Source organism: Sorex fumeus, unplaced genomic scaffold (assembly GCF_029834395.1).
Source record: "Sorex fumeus unplaced genomic scaffold, SorFum_2.1 ptg000264l, whole genome shotgun sequence".
NCBI classification, from domain to species: Eukaryota; Metazoa; Chordata; class Mammalia; order Eulipotyphla; family Soricidae; genus Sorex; species Sorex fumeus.
Window position 1 is genome coordinate 2,928,524 of NW_026606321.1, and position 12,528 is coordinate 2,941,051.

Genomic DNA, 12,528 nt, shown 5'->3' on the forward strand with positions numbered 1-12,528 from the left:
TTTCATATGAGCTCCTATATTTTGGTATGGAGTTACTCTTATTTCTATTTTATCTCCATGAATAGACAAGATAGAGCAATAGCACAGCAGGTAGGGCATTTGCCTTGCACGAGGCTGACCCAGGCCAACCTGGATTCGATTCCTCTGCCCTTCTCGAAGAGCCCGACAAACTGCCAAGAGTATCCCATTCTCATGGCAGAGCCTGGCACGCTACCCGTGACATATTCGGTATGCCAAAAGCAGTAATAACAAAGTCTCACAATGGCACCAAAAGATAATAATCTCAGCATCCTCTCCCTTGATATAAACATTCTTCAAACATAATTTAAAGAAATGCTTACCCATCCACCATTGTTAAAAACTTAAGGAAAGGAGAAGGACTTCTTCCTTTCTCAGAAATCTCTGTTTAGGAGACCACTCCCATAATCTGGGAACTATCCTGCCTTCCTTTCTCCTCCTGAGTTCAATTCCCTAGCATCTGATATGGTCCCCTGAACCCCATCAGAAGTGATCCCTGAGCACAGAGTAAGGAGTAACCCCCAAACATCACTGGGTATGGCCCAAAAACAGAATAATAAAATTAAAATATTTATTAGAGACTCAGTTTTATAAAAATAAACTTTTTAAAACATTTATATTCCTTTCAATTTGTATTTTGGAAGAAAACAAACTGCATAGATCTTTAATACACTTATAAAGTATAGCGGGACTTCATGCCAGGCTGTGGGGCAAGTGAAAGACCTCCCGACCCCAAGGGACCCATCCCGGGCAGCCTACCTCCACTGCCCAACTACTGCCATGCTCCAGGCCGCTTTCTAGATGCTTAGGCCGAGCCTCATACATGAATGAAGTCCCACGGAACACAGATAATGGAGAACTTTGTGACCTTGGAATCTGGACTCAACAGACCCGGAACAGAGATCCTCTGCCTGCTTTCCAAAGTCTCCAGTTACTCAGAGATCACATCCATAAGCCACAACCTGCTGACACTAGAAAAATCTCATCAGCCACCCTCCAGAACTCACAGATGCTCTTCCCAGACGGAAGTATAAAAGGAGACTCCCAGAACCATGCCACTGGACTTCGTGCCAGGTTGTGGGGTGGGTGAGAGCCCTCCCCATCCCAAGGGACCCACTGCCAAGCTCCACTGCCCAACCACTGCCACGCTCCAGGCCACTTTCCTACCTACCTACCCATTTATGCCTCTCAGAAGTCGGGCAAGCTACCAAGAGAAACCCGCCAGCTTGGGCAGAGCCTGGCAAGCTCCCCGTGGCATATTCAATATGACAGATTACAGTAATGACAATAGGTCATGACATTCCCCTGACCCTGAAAGAGCCTCCAATATTGGGAAAATATGAGTAAGAAGAGGTTGCTAAAATCTCAGGGCGGGGAGGAATAGAGACATTAGTGGCACCCACTCAAGTAATTTGATGATCAACGGATGACAGTGACAGTGACAGTGATAAAGTATAGCTCTGTCCTTCCTTTGTTCATCAATTTGCTCGAGCGGGCACCAGTAACATCTCCAATGTGAGACTTATTGTTACTGTTTTTGGCATATTGAATATTCAATGGGGATTGCCAGACAAATTAATTAGATTAGTGCCAAGAACAGTAAAAATGTCAAAAGGACATAATAATTTAGTGTCTATATGGAAATAATAATTAAATGTAAATGTAATTAAAATGATTCCTGTAATAAATATAAAATGATATATTAATATTATTTGTCTCTACACAAGTTGGATCCATAAGCAGAATGCCTAATACAGGCAAGAATACATAAACACAATACAAAACTCATGCTATCATTCACCTGTGATGTTACAGCAATAAATGGTTTACCCTTGCAAATAGGTTCACATTTCTAATAAATTCACTTATATCTGTTTAAATGATAAACCAAATAATGTTAGATCAGTTTGATTTTATACATATAGATGTAAATTGTTTTTAATGCAAAAGTGCCCCAACATTATTGTCAGTCAACACGTACAATTTTAAACATGAAACGCCTTTGTTTCTTATGCAATAAATCCAGATAAGAAAAAAAGTAAATTCCTTGTTATTTTTCACATTAAAATCACAAAACATTGTAACAAATGAAAATCTGGCTGTCATTCTTGATTATATTACCCGAGTCGGGGAATTCTATAATGTGTCTATCAGTTTTTTTTTCTCAATGGGACTTGGCACTCTTAGGTTCTATGAGGGTACAGGAGAAATAGAGCAGGAGAAATGGTGGTGCTCCAAAGCCACTGAAGAAGGTGAGTTAGTTCCTGTCAGTTCTGAATCTGCATTAATTAGCTTCAAGCATAGTCCTCAGGAAATAAGTACTCCAGACAATAAAGTAACTGCAAGTGCCTGACACCAGGAGTTCACTGAGACATAACAATTAAAGGACAAGAATCCTGGATTAATCTTTCAGGCCTTGGCATTATTTTCTGAAGAACCAAGAATTATAATGACAGTGTCTAGACAATTAAAAAAAAGCGGAGAGATAGACTTTGGAACATTTTGGCAATCAATAGAACCATGGATGGGAAAAGGAAGCTGTAAAACCACTCAAGTTTCAAAAGTATTTCAAATGCTTGAAGGAAAAGGACAAGAATTGAAAAGTTTGTTCCTTTCCTCCCTAGAATGTTAGCTTGGAGAAGCAGCTTGAAATTCTGATATGTATGAACGAAAGCTCTAAGTGAACATGTTCAATGGATAATTTTCCCTTTGGAAACCAAGTCAATCAAAGACAAATGACTTCACTGTGACAGGAAAGAGCACATATAATGCCTTCAGGGATTTGTCAAAAAACGACCAGAACAAATAACAACAGCCCACTAACCTTATGTTTTCAATAAGCTCTAGCTTTCACATTGCTTTGTCAGCTCTGTCTATACAAGAAGGCTCATGCTTCAATTTCTTAGGGCTGCTATAACAAATTACCAGGAATGTGTTGACATAAAACAGTGAAATTACATGTTCTCAAAGTTCAGGAGGCCAGGAGTCCAAAATCAAGGTCTTAGCTCTGTTTTCTCATACAGGAATCGAGGATAATCTATTCCAATCTCTCTGTTTCCAAAAGCAGCAGCCAACCACACACCAGACCCTACTTCCATCTTCCTCCACTGCTGTTTTTCAAGTCATGCTTTCTGCCTCTTACTTTTGGATCCTCTAAACATTCTTTTCCACCCTTTGAACAAAATTGTTAAGTTCAACTTGGAAGGGGACAATCCCCAATTCCAAAGTATGGGTTTAATGTGTGGTGCAGCTTCTTACTGTGCCATAAATAGTTCACCTTCATCCTGACCACATAGTATGTGTCTAGATTGCTGATGTCTACTTGCAGGTCACCTAGAAAATGGCCGTAGGACTCTTTGAAAAGTTCTGAAAAGAGAGTCAGAAAGATGGCTAAAGGTATTAAGAGTGTACTTTGCTTGCTGAAGTCTAAGATTCAAATCCAAGAAACTTGTGGGGCTCTGAGCATCCCAGGGAGTAGGACCTGCATTGCTCATGCCAGGAACCCCACCAGTGACCTCTTCAGATTGCAGAGGGAATCACCCTGCCTATCTCCTGGTCCCCAACCCCTGATGAGTTCTGAAACATCCAGCATTGCTGGGTGTGCCCCCAAAAAACAAGGCAAATGAATATAATGAATTCATTTTTTTAGAAACAATGGGGGAAAATATCAAGAGAGCTATATGTACAGAGTTTGGGTTTTATGTTGAAAATTCAGCAACACCTAGGTCAAGTGTCCAATTTCAAAATCTGTTTAATATATAAATTTTTATTTTTTGTTTTGTTTTGTTTTGTTTTGTTTAGGGGAGTCACACATAGGTCAGGGTTTTCTCCTGGATTTGCACTTGGGGGTTACTCCTGGCAAGGGGCCATATGGAGTGTCTGGGTCAAACCCTGGGTCAACCACTTTCAAGGCAAACACCCTATTCTGTACTATTTCTTTGACCTCAGTTTGCTTTTTTTAAAGAGACTGGCAGACTCCTTATGACTTCGTAAGGGTGTTGACTTCAGTTGTCTTCAGCGTCAATCCTGCTCCAGGAGAACGCATCCAGTTATGTTATTTGTACAATGATTTTTGCTTTCACCTACTTTGAGCTCTTGAGACATGGCTCCGGCCTTCTCAGCCCCTAGAAAACCTTCCCCTTCCGGCCTGCTGAAAGCTTCCAGAGCTGAACTTTCTGCCAGAGGCAATGTGTGCTCTCTGAGCAACAAAGGGCTCTTCAATGCCCTCTGAGCAGTGAGTCACACTGTTCACCAGCAAGCAATCAGTGAAGTCTTGAAGTTGGAACTACAGCATGCTTCAACACCAGCCTCAGTTAAAGGTAAAGGACATGCAGAGAAGCTTCCAAGGGCAGATGGTGCCATGAGACCAAGATCTCGCAACTCCTGAAGGGCAATTTGGACTAAAAGGGCTCATCGTCTTTGCTCTCCCACACACTGAACCAGACACAGTGCGGGAGCCTTGGGCAGGTGGTCTGCATCGGAGGCTGACCCTGAGAAATGGATTGATGGAGGCTAGCCACTTACTGTGCTCTCTGAAGGCTGACGGAAAGCCTTTCCTTCAGGATGTACTTAGATTGCTCTCAGCCCAAAGGAAGGAAGTTATATTAATCAATGTCTTAAGTCTGGGGATATCAAATACTGCTCCATACTGGAATGGAGAACTGCAATGCGATGTATTCATATAAGGCAATAGAAATTAGTGGAGATATTATGAAAGCACATTCACTCAACAAACATTGACTAGGATATAAGGCACAAAAGTATCTATGTTTCATTCATAGATCAAATTAAAAACAAGTGAAAAAGGTAAAATTTTGCATGGTGGAAAAAATTCAAAACCAAGCAAAATATATCTATGATGATAGAATAAAGAAAGCAGAATATCTAATAAAGACATCTGAATTTAAAAAATTGCACTTGGGAACAGAAAGATAGTACAATGTGTACGATGCTTTCCTCTCAAGAGGATGAGCTGGGTTTGATCCCTGACATCCCATCTGGTCCTCTGAGGCCATCAGGAGTGATCCCTGAGTGGAGAGCCAGGAGTATATCCTATGCATTACAGGATGTGACTCAAAAACCTAAATACATAAATAAATAAACAAACAAATAAAGGGACTTATCACAGCGGTAGGGCGCTTGCCTTGCACGCAGCCAACATGGCCAGCCCGAGTTCGATTCCTCCGCCTCTCTCGGAGAGCCCGGCAAGCTACCGAGAGTATCTCGCCCCGCACGGCAGAGCCTGGCAAGCTCCCCGTGACGTATTCGATATGCCAAACACAGTAACAACAAAGTCTCCAATGGAGATGTTACTGGGCCCGCTCCAGCAAGATATCCAAGATCTGTTTTCATTCTTCCACATTGCACTAACTGCGTATCTCAGTGGCAATGATCAATTTATTTTAAGAGTTACTTCCTGGGACTGGAGAGATTGCCCAGGGTTAAGGTGCTTGCCTTTGCACCATGCTGAACTAAGTTCAAATCCCAGCAGCATATACAGTTCCCTAAGACTGACAGCTCATTCCTAAACAGGAGCCAGAAATAGGCTCTGCACACTGCCAGGTAAGTTATCCCCCTCTCAAAAAATCATTTGCTTATCTGTATATGCAATTTCTCAGGCCTTATTAATAGCTTGGCTTTGAACAAACTGAAAACATACAATAGATGGAGCTGGAGAGATGTAAAGTGGGTTAGAGGGCTTACTTTGCACAAACACACAGCCGACCCATATTTGACTCCTGGCATCCCGGTGGTCCTCTGCCAGAAATGATTCCTAAGTGCAGAGCCAGGAGGAAGCCCCAAACATTGCTGAGTACATCCCCAACCCTTTCTCAAAGAGGGGAGATATATAAAATAGACAAAATATGACTTAATTTTTGTTTACATTTTAAGTTTTATTGTTATTATACCAAATATCATTTTAGGAAAATAATAAATATTAATATTCATGAGAAAATATAGGTAAGGTAGAGGCCCTCCCGTTGATCATTGATTTGCTTGAGCGGGCCCAGTAACGTCTCCATTGGAGACTTTGTTGTTACTGTGTTTGGCATATCGAATACGTCACGGGGAGCTTGCCAGGCTCCGCCGTGCGAGCGAGATACTCTCGGTAGGTTGCCGGGCTCTCCGAGAGGGGCGGAGGAATCGAACTCGGGCTGGCCATGTTGGCTGCGTGCAAGGCAAACACCCTACCGCTGTGCTATCGCTTCTCTGATGTACTATTGTTCAGTGAAATTTAAAATTTATTAATCGATGCCTATGGCCACATACTGCAACTGAACAAAACTGATAATCAACCATGCATATATGAAGCTCGCCCCAAAAAATTTCATTCTAGTGACTGATGAAAAACAATTTTAAAAGAATTCAATAAATTTTTTGGATAGTAGCACATACATGTTCTTGAGTTAGTATGTCGAAAATCAGTTGGTTAAACGTGATGATATGTTATTCAATAGTGAGAAAACTTGACAACTGAACTTAATGGGAGACAAACACAATGAATTATTGTGAATGCACGAAACTATCTTTTCCATAATTGTTCTTCTTTATAAGTAGTAATAAAAAGTTAATGTAATCATATAGATTCTCTAATATTATTCCTTAAACACATAAAAGGAATAAGAACTGATTTTGTTCAAAGTACTTTCAGTCAGGTTGAAAATAAAACATTAAAATAAAAATTGTATTTGGGGAGGGAGAATAAATTGGATAGAGAAAAAGAAAGAAAAGTTATTTCCTCTAAAAAATAGGTCATTTCTCATAAGGAAACCTACCTTCACACAAGTAATCTTGTTGCCACAAATTATTTACCTGACAGTAGCGAATCATTATCTTTTATTCTCCTTATATCCTTGGAGACTGTGCCCAGTACTGACACCAGCATTGTGTGTCTAACCAAATGGAAACAAAACTTTAATTGAAACAATCCAGTGCAGGCAAGTGTGATTTACTGAGAAATACAATAAAATATTTACATTGACATTTTGTTCTCCTTCAAATATTTCAGATAAAATTTCTAAAGAACTTCCACCTTCTCTTATGTTTTTGATTTCCTTGCAGAAAATGACAGACCACAACAGCTTTCTTCAACACAGTAACATATTATATCATTTATGTGTTTGAATTTCAGGCAAGTTTGCTATTTCAAAAAAAGAATAGCAAAATTCACTATGATACAATGTGTCAAAAGGAAGGTACTTGCAAACGATAAGAGGAATACAATTTGAAAAAAAAAGAAATATATAAGTGAACAAAAATCATTACTTTGATCAATTATTTTACTTTAGGAAAAAGATAGGTTAGAATCAGAATGCCCACAGGTAAAAAGTGTAGTTTGAATGTTGGCTATCTTATGTATAAATATGGACAAACATTTGGAGCACATTCTGCTTTATCTTTTTTCTTTTCCATTTATTTATTTATTTTGTGAATCAATATAGTTTTTCATGAAACTTATTCAGAAAGATATGAGGGGAGAGAAAGAAATGTATTTGCTTGAGAAACAACACAGATTTCTCCATGGTGGAAATAAGCATACTAAAAGCATAAAAAGGAGCAACCGAGATGTGTGATCAAGAGAGAACATGGGCTGACAAGTCACGTTCTGCTTTCTTACACACTCACTTTTACTGTTGAGAGCACAGACTGAGTTTTTCATTTCATCTACGGAATCTTTAATCCGTGACATTTCCACTGTTTCATTGAGTTCATTGAACATCTTCATGACTCACACTTACTTTTAAAAGACTATTTTCTATTGGGTTTTGTGAGTATTTTTTTCTTTCGCATATTTATCACGCTGGTAGTTACTATTACTCCCTCCTCATGTGCTCTCTGCCTGACAAAAAAGAAAATAAGTCCCAAAGAAGTCATATTACAACAGGATCAACTTGTGACTTAATTTATGGCTTGCAAAATGACATTTAATCTCTTACAATTCAGCAACTGTCTAGTATTCAACTTATATTAACATAAATAGTCCTACATTATTATTATCCCAAAATGTTGTTCCCTGTCTTGAGATCAAGGACAAGATCTGTTATATTGGAGTGTCCTTAACCTTCATTCATGATCTAACTTCTGTTCTAACCAACATTCCTTTCATTAACTTCCATAATAAATAGCTAACTTCATGATCTAACTTCTGTTCTAACCAACATTCCTTTCATTAACTTCCATAATAAATAGCTCCAGAGGTGCTATGTTATTATTTGTCTAACATGAAGCTTGGCGACTTGGTAAAAATATTTTTATGCATTCAGTTTTATTTATTCTGTAGTCAAAAAATTTTAAATCACATTTTCATCTCTTTCCTTATGAACTCAATTTTTAAATGTAATTCATTCACATAGACTTTTAAATAGCTGGAGTCTAAGTACTAATAGTTAATTTAGCCTTTTTGTTTCTGTTTTTATAGACTTGCCAGATTTTAGAGCTCCTTGTTCTGGCATCTCCTTAAAGGAGATAATATCTTCACAAGACTCTCTTCTATGCAAAACTGGGCATATTACTAGATAAAGATCTTCCTCTTGAGGTTCCTAATTTTAAATATCTATGTTGATATCAATTACTGAGCCTTTGGCCACCTTGATTTTTAAATTTTTATTTTAATGCTTTCAATTTTCTTTCGTTTATGCCATTCACAAGTAAAGAGTGAGCCTGCAAAACCCAGGTAGAAAATCTTTTTTGTACCCAAATTTATTGGTTGTTAGCACTATGGTTAGCTTCTAATCATAAGATCAGCCACAGGAGGCTCCAACCCAACATTGGCTACTGTTGGGGTGAAACGGGCACAAAGCACCAGATAAAATATCTCTCAACCTCTTTGAATTCGTTAGCTCTCTTCTAGTTTCCAAGAAGAGAAACTGTATGCTAAGTATAAGGAAATACATATAAATAATAAAAGATTAGTTTGAAAAACAGAAGAACGTTCAGCTAGAAACTTCAGAGGCATGTCTTACAAGTGCTAGATTGAGACATCAGGAAGTCTTGGCATCTTCATGTAATTTATGGTTCTCCTTGTGCATGTTATCTGTTCAGCATATGCCTTCCTGTTTGTACAATTCATTAAAAAGCTGCCTAGCTGTTTCACTCAGGGCACCCCAGAGGGGGTGGGGCGGGTGAGACCCCACTTCACCCCAAGGGACCTAGCCCCGGCATCCAAAAACCTCCAGTACTCAACTCCCACCCTGCTCATGGCTACTCTCCATATGCTTGGGTCAAGCCTCACCCACGTGTGAACCCTTCTCTTTACCACACGGACACATTTGTTGCCATGCAACATTTCACAGGATAACCCTAGCCATACTCCAAGCGTAGCACACCACATTTGATAGAATTCAAAGTAGGAGGCAAGCAAACTTAGAGGGAAATATGACATTATTTCAGTTCTGCTTTGGGACAGGGATTAGGGTTCGGGATGGAAACATCCAAAATATGGTGGAGAGAAGATGTAATGGTGGTGGATTGGTGTTTGAATATTAAATCTAATAAAATATTGTGAACTACTTTATAAAATTTTTAGGCCCTCCCGTTGATTGTCGATTTGCTCGAGCGGGCCCAGTAACGTCTCCATTGGAGACTTTGTTGTTACTGTGTTTGGCATATCGAATACTCTCGGTAGCTTGCCGGGCTCTCCGAGAGGGGCGGAGGAATCGAACTCGGGTCGGCCATGTTGGCCGCTTGTAAGGCGAACGCCCTACCACTGTGCTATCGCTCCAGCCCTTTATAAAACAAAATAATTAAAAGCTGCCTAGTATAATGAGATAATTTTATGTGGATTTATACCTACATATAAATCCACATCAAAATATGCATATTATATATTATATGTAATTATAATATACATGTATAGAACATATATACATGTATACAGATATATATGTGTATATATATGTGTTACAGATTACCAAACCAAAGTAAATTCATGAACAATAATCAAAATATGGTTAATGTAAACTATTAATAGTCAGGGTCAGGGAAGATACACAAATAATGAAGATCCCAATACTACATTTCTCTTTAGTACTGAACACAATATTGTCTCTTTGTCTGAGCAAATTCAACTCATATCTTTGAGTGAGAGTGAGCATAGAGTATAATGAAGCCAATATTTTTTTTAAAAAAAAGTAGTTACTTTTCCAGTTGATCACAGTGAAATGTATTAGGTCAAAAATCAAGTCTTTACTCCTCAGATTTAACAAAAATTTTCCCTGTAGATCAAGCTGCATAATTATATGCTGAGTGCAGCTCCAATTAATCACTATCATTAATTCAGACAAATTTTTGCTAAAGAGAAAAATTTTAATGGTTTCTATATAATAGCCTTAGACTTAGGAGAACTTAATTAGGAGACAGGTTTAAACAGTCATCAAGCAAGGATAATAGGAAATCTAAATGCTACTTTCTAAGGAATTCATAAAATCCAACATTGCAATTCTTAGAATCACCTCAAAAAACATTATAGTCAAAATAAATAAAAAATCAAAATATATCCTTTGTTTAAGAAGTATGTTCAAACAACTGCTTGAGTCACTTCTTCAATGTTCATAGCATAGACTCAAATATTTAAACAAGAATGTTCTTTTCTAGTTTTTCAAATAACATATAATAATGTAGATAATATAGGCTAGTGGCTCATTTGGAAGTATTGCCATCCTCAAATGTTCACAATATATTTCCTTTTCTAAATATAAAATACAGCTTGAGATTGAATAGAATTTCTATGAATGTAAAATCTGCAGAATAAGAGTTATAATAGTTTCAAACAACTTTTTATTACATAATCTTCAATATAGAGATTTAGGCTTCCAAAAACTACTATGGAATTCCAAAAGTTAATATGAAATTATATCCAAAATATGATCTTTATTGTAAAATAACTGGGGATTTTATTTATATACATGCTTATATATGAACAAATTTTAATGGAAAATGCAGTACAGCAAAGCATGGAAATAAGATGGGAATAAGTATTTTTCTCAAATATGATGTCTTTGTCAATAATAAAATATGTAAATTTATGTACTATACACATATATTATTACACATATCAGATTGTAGAATTGAGGAATCCATCATTAACCCTTTCAGTGTCCACCCACCCCCACCCTCAATTCAAATATAAGTAGAAAAAGAAGAGTCAGGAGAATGATAAACTGTATTGGACATGTTTACCTTACCTTTCTCATTCACAAACATTGAACTTCTAGGAAGGCAACTTCTGGACCTATGTATAAAGTTAAATTATAATGAATACAGTAATAAGATCATGAGTGTCCTGGTCCAAAATGAGACACAGGAAGAGATAAATGCATAAATACAATTGCTATTCAGACCAGAAAAGAAATAAAGGAAGCTATTCTAGAAAAGATGCTTTGAAATGTATATTTATGCTAATTTCAAGGAACCAAAAAAAAGAAAAAGAAACAATACTAAGAATCTAAGGTACTGCAAATTAGGAGTGAATTGTTTTCAGAGAGTATAGTATAAACCTTTGTGCCTACTATTTAGCACATAATAGAAAGTAAGTCTACCATTTAGCAAGAGAAAGTGAATGAAGAGAGATGAGTTCAAATACTGGCATGATTTGCTTTTTTCAGTGAAAAGAGAATAAAGAATTACATTGATTTGAGGTTTATCTTGGAAGGAGATATCAATTGTAGGGAAAAAAACCTGAATCAGTATGGGATCAAGTCTCCATAAAATACCTATAATTACATTTTAAATATGGAAGCTCAGGTACTAAAGAGGAGAGCACTGTGAGCCAAAAGAAAACCACGGTATCAAAGAAGCCAAGCAAACATTTCAAAGGCGAATGCCTGGTTAGCTATCAAATGCTCCTGAGGTATGGCAAATATGAAGAAGAAAACAGGCACATCTGAGACTTTGTCAAAGACTAATTTAGTTACTTAAGACAAGAGTTTGATTGGAAGGTAATGAACAAATAAAATGAAGGCAATGAAATGCACAAAAGAATATTATGCAGGGGCTGGAAGAATGCAGTGGGCGATGTGCTCTCCTTGCGTGCAGCTGACTCAGGTTCAATCCCCAGCATTTCAAATGGTCCCCTAAGACCCGCCATGAGTCATCTCTAAGAACAGAGTCAAGAGTAAGCCCCGAGCACAACTGGATCTGCACCGCCCAAAACAACAACAAAAGTCTCATAATGCAATCATTTTTTAAGCTAGTCTGTGGAAGCAGATAAAGGAGTAATGGAAATAATTTGAAAAGGCGAGTGGAATAGAAATGGTTACCTCTAGCTCTGATTTGTTTTCATTTGTTTACTCTTCTACAGAGCATTGCCTTAAACCACAACTGTTCCAAAGCTTCCAAATTAGATGACTCATGGGAGCAATAGACACTTACTGCTCTGATTTATTTGCGAAATGTGCAACAGCAGCCTTAATGTATAAAGTAATTGATCAAAGAGTAGCACATTGAGAGAAGAGAATAGTCTTGTAGAATAGGCGAGTCTTTAGTGCAGTAATGATTTGAGATAATTTTCCT